This window comes from Zingiber officinale, chromosome 3A, assembly GCF_018446385.1.
Source record: "Zingiber officinale cultivar Zhangliang chromosome 3A, Zo_v1.1, whole genome shotgun sequence".
Classification (NCBI taxonomy): Eukaryota; Viridiplantae; Streptophyta; class Magnoliopsida; order Zingiberales; family Zingiberaceae; genus Zingiber; species Zingiber officinale.
This window is the reverse complement of record NC_055990.1, coordinates 4,710,866-4,719,109: the sequence shown is the minus strand read 5'-3', so window position 1 is coordinate 4,719,109 and position 8,244 is coordinate 4,710,866.

Here is an 8,244-nt window from a genome sequence, read left to right as displayed (position 1 = left end):
TTCAGGTTGTCCGCTGTACAGGGGAGATGCTGCCGAAATTTCTTCGGACAGGGACTCCTCCGGGGTGTGACATATGATACCGATCTAGTGTCTCTAATGCTAAGAGAAAGTCTTATGCTAGGGTTGCATATAACTATAGTTATGAGAAGTCAATAAATAACAAAGGAAAGTCATTTAAAGGTAAGAAGAAGTTAACCAAGGACAAGGTGTCTAAGGTTAAGAAGGTTAGGTTTATAGGCCAAGTGTCACCGGAGATGCACCGATGTGGCCTAGCTATTGTAGATGAGTCACCTAGGGAGGTGACTAAGGTTAAGAGCTCTAGGGAGAGCTCTAAGAGTCAAGTTGGAACCCATGGCAAATGGATCTCAAGTGGGCACTATTTGGGAGTCTAGGTTGGGTCATGGAATGTGCCAAGTAGTTTGGAAACGGACTTGAGTTTCAAACCTAGGGATTTGGCACAATTGAGTTGTGTTTCATGCAAGAAAATATGACATTGGGGTCATATAGCATGATAATTGATTTTGGATGTATAGATGTCATATAAACCAATGCTAGGGATGCATTGTGGGTTAGTATGGGCAAATACATCAAGAGGAAGCCAAAACTAGGACTTTAGGTCAATGTTCAATTGAACTTTTTAGCTAGTTTTGTATTTTGTATTAATCTTGGGATTTGTGATAAATATATTTTTGTATATATTTTTCCCAAGTATACATTGATATAATAGACATCTCCACAAAATTTGAGAATTTTTTGAGATTTGTAGAATTTCTGAAGTTGGGTCAGAAAGGTTGATTTTTATAGAGATAGTGTACCAGTTGACTGGTACAGTTATCAGTCGACTGGTACAGTTATCAGTCGACTGGTAACAGTATTTTTGAGCACAGAATGTCTCTGTAAACTCATTTCGATAAGGGCAGTCGACTGGTACTTCTGGCAGTCTACTAATACCAGCCTGAAACGATTTTCCAGCGTTGTTCTTGACCGTGTCAACTCGTTTAGATGTATGAGATCCATGGGGGATAAATACATGAGTTTAGGGTCAGTTAGATGATAAGTTTTCAATAATTGGGATATTTTTGGAAAGCATTTTGGATGTTAGGCAAAGAGGGAGAAGTAAGGTTTAGTTGGAAAAAACCTTAGTACCTTTGCGTAGGGGGAGCCTTGTGATAGGTTCTTAAATATCCCTGTGGGAAAATCCTAGCTCATTGGGGAGCATAGGTGTAGGGGGAGCCTTGGGATATGTTCCAATACGTGTTGTATTTTGTTTTAGCAGTGTAAGTCCAAGTGTATAGTCTTGGCAACGTAAGTCCATTCGGCGGTGTTAGTCCAAGTGTGTAGCCTTGGCAACGTAAGCCCATTCGGCGGTGTAAGTCCAAGTGTGTAGCCTTGGCATCGTAAGTCCATTATTTTTAGCATGTTTATTTGCTATTTGTTTTCCCTAACTTAAACGTATTGCCAAACATCAAAAAGGGGGAGATTGTTGGAGCAATTCCAATGATCCGTGCGACCATGTGTTTTGGTGTTTGGGAAAAGGGTTTAAGTTAGGTTCACCCTTGTTATTTAATATGTGTATGTGAGTGTGCAGGTTTACAGGATACACATATGACTCAGTTTGATGGCTTCAGGTTTGGTGAAGGATGGAGCATCCGAGGGACCGTGGACAAGGCAGCAAGGACAAGGGCCGAGGGAAGTGACTTCGAGGCATACGCGAAGGATGACATTAGGGACGAGCTGTGAGCTTGATGCATCCGAGGGACGAGAGCCAAAGGAAGTAGGTTTGAAGGCTAGAGGTCAAGGCTGCATTGAAGGGTCAAGTGAGTCGTGAGGGTATGAAAGATTGTACTCAAGGTAAAATCCTAGGTTTAAGGTTTCACTGTAGCAGTACTGTAGTAGTACTGTAGCAGTCGACTGGTAAAAATACCAGTTGACGGGTGTAGTCGACTGGGAGCAAACAAAATGTTTCTGTTCACTCGATCAGTGTGGAGCAGTCGACTGGTACTTTTACCAGTCGACTAGTATCGAGCCGTTGGGATGTAATGGCCGAATTTCCACAAAGAGCAGTCGATTGATGGTTTTAGCAGTCGATTGGTAGGCGGGGGTTTCCAACCCGTGGCCTATATAACCAAGCCTTGGGAGTTTGGTTAAGGTTGACAAAATAGATGTGGTTAACCCCTATTAGTAGTCTACCTGTGCCCTAATGTCAAAAGAGTCCTTGTGAGAGTTGTGGCGAGGTTTCTCCACTCACAAGGAGGTTTGAACTAGCTGGAGTTTGCTAGGGAGACATCCACCGACGGATCGGGATCGTCCACCTTATGGACAACCGTGGAATATGAGATTTATCTCCGAACCACGTAAATCGACGTGTATTGCTATCGATTTAGGGGCGTCATCTATTCAACCCCCTTCTAGCCGACCACCGATCCCCTACACACCCCACATTGCATCTGGTATGGACCATGACTCTGATACCATTTGTTATGCCCAAAGGATATCATCATATCTGCATAATGGTATGATATTGTTCACTTTAGGTCTGGGCCCTCATGACTTTGCTCTCCCCAAAAGGGCTCATGCCAATGGAGATATCTTACATCCTTTTAAACACATGATCTTTATCAAATCTTTTTAATATGAGACTTTGATTGAACTCCAATACCATCATGTGTTGAGCATTCTGCTTCTCAATAGTTTCCGTGGTGGTCATTTCAATAGATCAAAATTTTATTTTAAGACTATTATATAATCTTGATATGAAGATCATTACAGGAGCTATAAGGAATAATACTGAAATTAAATTAGACTTATCTATCAATGACCTAAGATGCTAAACTCAAGCTATAGACTTAGTTGTTGGGTTGTCCAAGCTACCAAGGAAGATTGAGCTGCTAGGAAGGCTGAGCTACTAGAGATGTAGAGTGGCTGATGTGTGGTAAATTTGCAAGTGCACGGAGATGTCATCAAATAATAAAATATCGATCTACAGGGACTGTTGATTAAACACTAATTGATTTTCCATGTTGAATTATCTAGGAGTTCGAAGGTTGGTTCATGAGCGCTTGGAAACTAGGAATTGAGAGAAGAGAGGGAGAAGGGAAGAGAGAGAGAGAGAGAGCAAGTAGAGAGAGAAGAGAGAGCGAAAGAGTATGAGCGCAAGTGGACAGTCGGAGAAGGTGAAGATGGATTTGTGGGTGACCTAGGATTTCAATTTTATTATGATGCTAATTAATGCCCCCATGTATTATTCATCTACCTAACTCCATGCTTACATTCTTGTAGGGCATCTACTAAAGTCTGACACAATCCCGTGAAGATCGTTCCAGAGAGTTTATCCAAACTCTAACGTCATTAAGTAAAGAAGTAACTCTAGAAAGTCTTGTTAAAGGGTCACCTTAAGGCCCTAGATCATACAATTGTTAGAGTTATCTAATGTATTTTCTAACGATAGATTAATGACATTAAGTAGAAAATGTAACCTAAAAAGTCTGGTTAAATAGTCACCCTTTGTCACTAAGGGTCCTCCAGTCATACAATTTCTAGATTATGCAAATCGCTTCCTAACAATAATATGGGGAAAACTCATAAACTCTAATTAGCTTCCTTTATAGGGAATTGCCCTCCGTTTCAAGAGGATACAGTAGAAAGTAAGGGATACCCTCTATAACATGGCTCTAGGTCATATAATTCAAAGTACCTCTTCTACACGGTGACCAAAACTCTACATGTATTGTCCCTCACACACATATCATCAAATACATACAAGTTACAACATGATAGAACAAGTTATAAAACATATCATTGCATTGGAAAATATCCAACTATATAATTCATTCATCAAGCATGCATCACAATTACTTCCTACATCCTAGATCTAGAAAGCTACTCTATAATAAAAGGAATTACAATCCAAAGACACAAATGAAAGCATTCATACAATTTAAATTAGAGAATAGATAAAGAAATGCTTAGGGAGAAAATTCTCGGTGTCTTCGATGTTGTTCCTTTGCACCGAATATGGATGAAGCGTTGGAGTCAATGAAGGTGGTCCCTAGGGTTTCCCTAAGAGAGGAAAACCCTCTCCAAGAAGGACCTAGTTCTTCGGTCCAAGCCCCCTCCTCCTCCCAACATAATGGGGTGGATCTGTAAGTACCCTTGATGAGTTTTGATATGATCAACCGAGTTAAGTTAGACTCTACATTTTTGATACCTTGTGTCTAAGTGTGCAGAGACTTAGGAACACAAGAAGTCGAGTGAAAGATGCAGCGGATGAGAAGGATGTCACGGGAATCGAGTCGACAGGCTTGGTGTATCCGAAGAATGAAAAGCTACAGAAGAGTACACCGGTGGAGTAAGAAGAATGCTCGAGGCGCCTCTAAGCGATGAAAAGCTAGAGTGAAAGACTACTCGAGGAGAAGGCCGGAGTTAGGTTCGGATGAGCTCAACTCTAAATGGCCAGAAAATCACCCAAGCGACTAGAGCAAAAGCTGGACAAGATGTTGGACGCCATGACCAAATCCAAGTGCCTAGACCAAGTCCAGGCGTCTGGACTCTAGGCACCCAAAATGGGTCACCTGGACCACTTTGGGCCAGAACAGGCACCTCTTTGAGATGTTACTATGGATGACGGCGAACGCCCACATTAACAACACTCCAGGCATCCGGACTGATCCAAGGGCTCGAACGAGGATAAAATTTTATCCTGAAGATGTTGTGAAGAAGATAGAGTGCATTGCTAGGGGTACTTGGACCCACTCTAGGCGCTCGGTGCTGCCACATCAGCCAACGGTCAAATCTGACCAGAGGGCTATAAAAGGAGAGCTTGTTCTCCTGTTCGAACACAACACTTTCTAAATTTCAATTTCATTCTATTTTTCATATTTACTAGCTGTTCTTTCAAACGTTGTATGAGGCTTCTCCGTCTTTGACTTTGCTCGAAGAAGGAGATTTTGCTAATGCTCACATTGCTTTAGATTAGCAACCTTCCCGGTTGTAAACTAAGTAAATCTCAATAGTCTTGTATTCATTTATCCGCATTTTCTTTTTATTCATTAGTCTTGTATTCATTTATCCGCATTTTCTTTTTATTTATTAAGTATTTGTCTAACTCACGTTGAAAGAATAAGAATGGTATATTCATAATTTTAAGGTAATTCACCCTCTTAGCGGTCGCACTAGGACCAACAATTGATATCAAAGCACATACCGCTCTAGAAGGACTAACCATCATCTAAAGCAAGAAGACAATGGTTGAATCCAACATTCATCTACCCAAATTCAAAGGAGAATTTGCGCTTTGGAAGCGCAAAATGAAGGTATACTTTAAAATTAATTTTGATATATTTCTAACATTAAAAAATAGTTTTGTAGTACCTAAAGATCAACACAGAGTAGAGAAGGAAGAGTATCTTTGGAACAAGGAGTAGACCAACTTCGTAGCCAACGACAAAGTAGAATTCCATCTGTTTACCATACTACCTGCCCAAGAAGTCAACCGAATCAGACGACTCAGGAAAAGAACTTTGGGAGAAGTTTCTAGTGTTACACAAAGGTACCTCGGAAGGTAAGCTAGAGAGATGAGACATCATCCGAAATTAGCTAACAAACCTCGAGATGAACAAGGGAGAGAAGGTGGCTCAACTTCATGCGAAAATTAAGGACCTGATCACCCAGCTCAACTTTATGCAAAGATAAAGGAATTGATCACCCAACTAAACAACCTTGGAGAATCGATAATGAATCGAGACTCAATTCGGTATGCACTTAACACCTTTCTGAGAACACAAGAGTAGTCAACCTTAGTAGATGCATACTACATCTCTAAGGATTTGGAGGTAAGGACTCTAGAAGAGCTATTCTTGACTTTCAAATTACATGAGTCTAGATATGCGGGAGTTACAAAAGAAAATGAGACAAACCAGAACCTAGCACTACAAGCCAGAAACGACCAGACTCAGAATCATCCCTTGACGAAGATGAAGCAACATTCATGGTAAGAAAAATTTTAAAGTTCTTTAAAACTAACAAGTTCAACAAGTCTCAAGCCAAAAAGATAATAAGAGGAAGAAGAAAGGTTCAATGCTATAATTGTCAAGAAGAAAGACACATCAAAGATAATTGTCCTAAACTGAAGAATAAGACAAAAGAGAAGGATAAAGGGACAAATAAAAACAAGCATAAGAACCTCAGAGCAACGTGGAACGATTCATCATCTGAGTCCAAGCTAGAAGAGTATGTCAAACTACCACTAATGGTGAATCACTAGAAGAATGACGAAAGTACCTCAGAGATTAGCATAGATGAAAGGGGGAGAAATATCGAAAGAAAGCAACGATGAAGGGGGGCCATCGACTTACAAGGATGACACGGTAAGTGAGGTACATCTCATATCTCCTAATCTGCTATATGAAGGTATACAAAAGTTTTCTAGATCATTATGCAAGTGCATACAATTAAAAAGGGAAAATTTAGACTTAAGAAGTACTTTAGCTAATGCATGTGCCTTAGAAAATTTTGATAAACTGAAAATTGAAAATGACAAATTAAAGGAATAAATAGAATTATTAGAAAAGAATTCGGCATGTTCAACCTCATGTACTCCACAAAATAATTATCAAAATTATAAAGGAGGGATAAATTGGTACTTTAGATTTCAAGAAAAGCAATATGAAAATATATTTCAAGAAAATATCTTTTTGATCCAATAGGTAAAAACTTCTTTTGGTTCCTAAATCAAGTTTAGTTTAAATACATTTTTATGCATGTTTTAATGTTAATTTTCTTTAATTTTGTTTACAAAATTAATAAGTTCATATACCTTCTATTCATATCTTTTGTTGAAATATTTGTTTGAGTTAAACAACTGAATAATCTGTTAGTAAAAAAAATTGGGATTTTTTTTTTACAATTATACAATTTTTTATGAATTTTTGATTGAAAATATAATTTAAAATTTTTTTGAAGATGAAGGTTGAAAAGAAAAATGATTTACTCATGGAAAGAATCTCAAAGAAATACTTAAGGATAAATACATAAAATGATGAAACCCATAAAAAGTGAAATGACGGGTCATAAATTTATGTGTCTATTCTTGAACATTTCCTTGAGATTTTTCCTTATGCGTATCATTGCTCGAAAAGAAAAACTTGTTTTTTTGAATAATTACCTTTGTGTTTTTAATGTTTTAAAAAAACAGCCATATTTCTAGGATTGTAAAACTATTTTAAAATATTTATTTTAAAAAATAATTTTATGTGTTTAAAATATTTTCTATGGTTAAAATAAAAAAAGTTCTATACTTGAAATTTTTATTATGTTCTAAAATTATTATGATTATTTTTATCAAAAATTTTCAAGATTTATTGATACTTTAAAATAAATTTAAATTAGTTTTTGACAAATCTGGTTTTTAATTTTTAGAAATTTAGATATTGGAAAAATAATTATTGAAAATTTTCTCAAACTTTGTCACTATTTAAATCACCCTTAGAAAAATTTTCAATTATTTTCTTAGATATATACCCCTAGTTATTGATGTTATCAAAAGGGAAAAATAATTAAGTTTTAGGGAGGTATAGATTTTTTTTCTCATTTATCTTTACTTGTTATAATTGCCAAATTATTGTATTAACTTGCAAAAATATCTTATTTCATTATTTATTTTTACCCTAACTTAACTTGGGTTGATGCACATAAAAAATGGAGAGCTTATAAATACCTCGGGTGAGTTTTAATGTAATCTACCAGGTTAAGTTAAGCTCTGCATTTTTGATGTCTTGTATCTAAGTGTGCATTGACTTAGGAATACAAGAACTCGAGCGGAAGACGCAGTGGATGAGAAGAATGGCATGAGAATTGAGTTGACAGGCTTGGTGCATCTGAGAGATGAGAAGCTACGGAAGAGTGCACCGGTGGAACGAGAAGGACGTACGCAGCGCTTTTGAGGGACGAGAAGCCAGAGGAGAAGACTGTTCGAGGAGAAGGCCGGAGTTGGGTTCTTGTAAGCTCAACTCTGGATGACCGAAAAATCACCCAAGTGATCGGAGTAGAAGTTGGACAAGTCAACATGAAGTTGACTTGTCCTAACGCTTGGACGAAGTCCAAGTGCCTGGACTCCAAGTGCCCGGACAGGGTCCGGGTGCCTAGACCACTTTGGGCTAGAACAAGAATCTCTTCGAGACGTTGTTGGGCATCCGAACTGATCCAGGCACATAGGTGAGGATAAAATTTCATCCTAGAGTTGTTGAA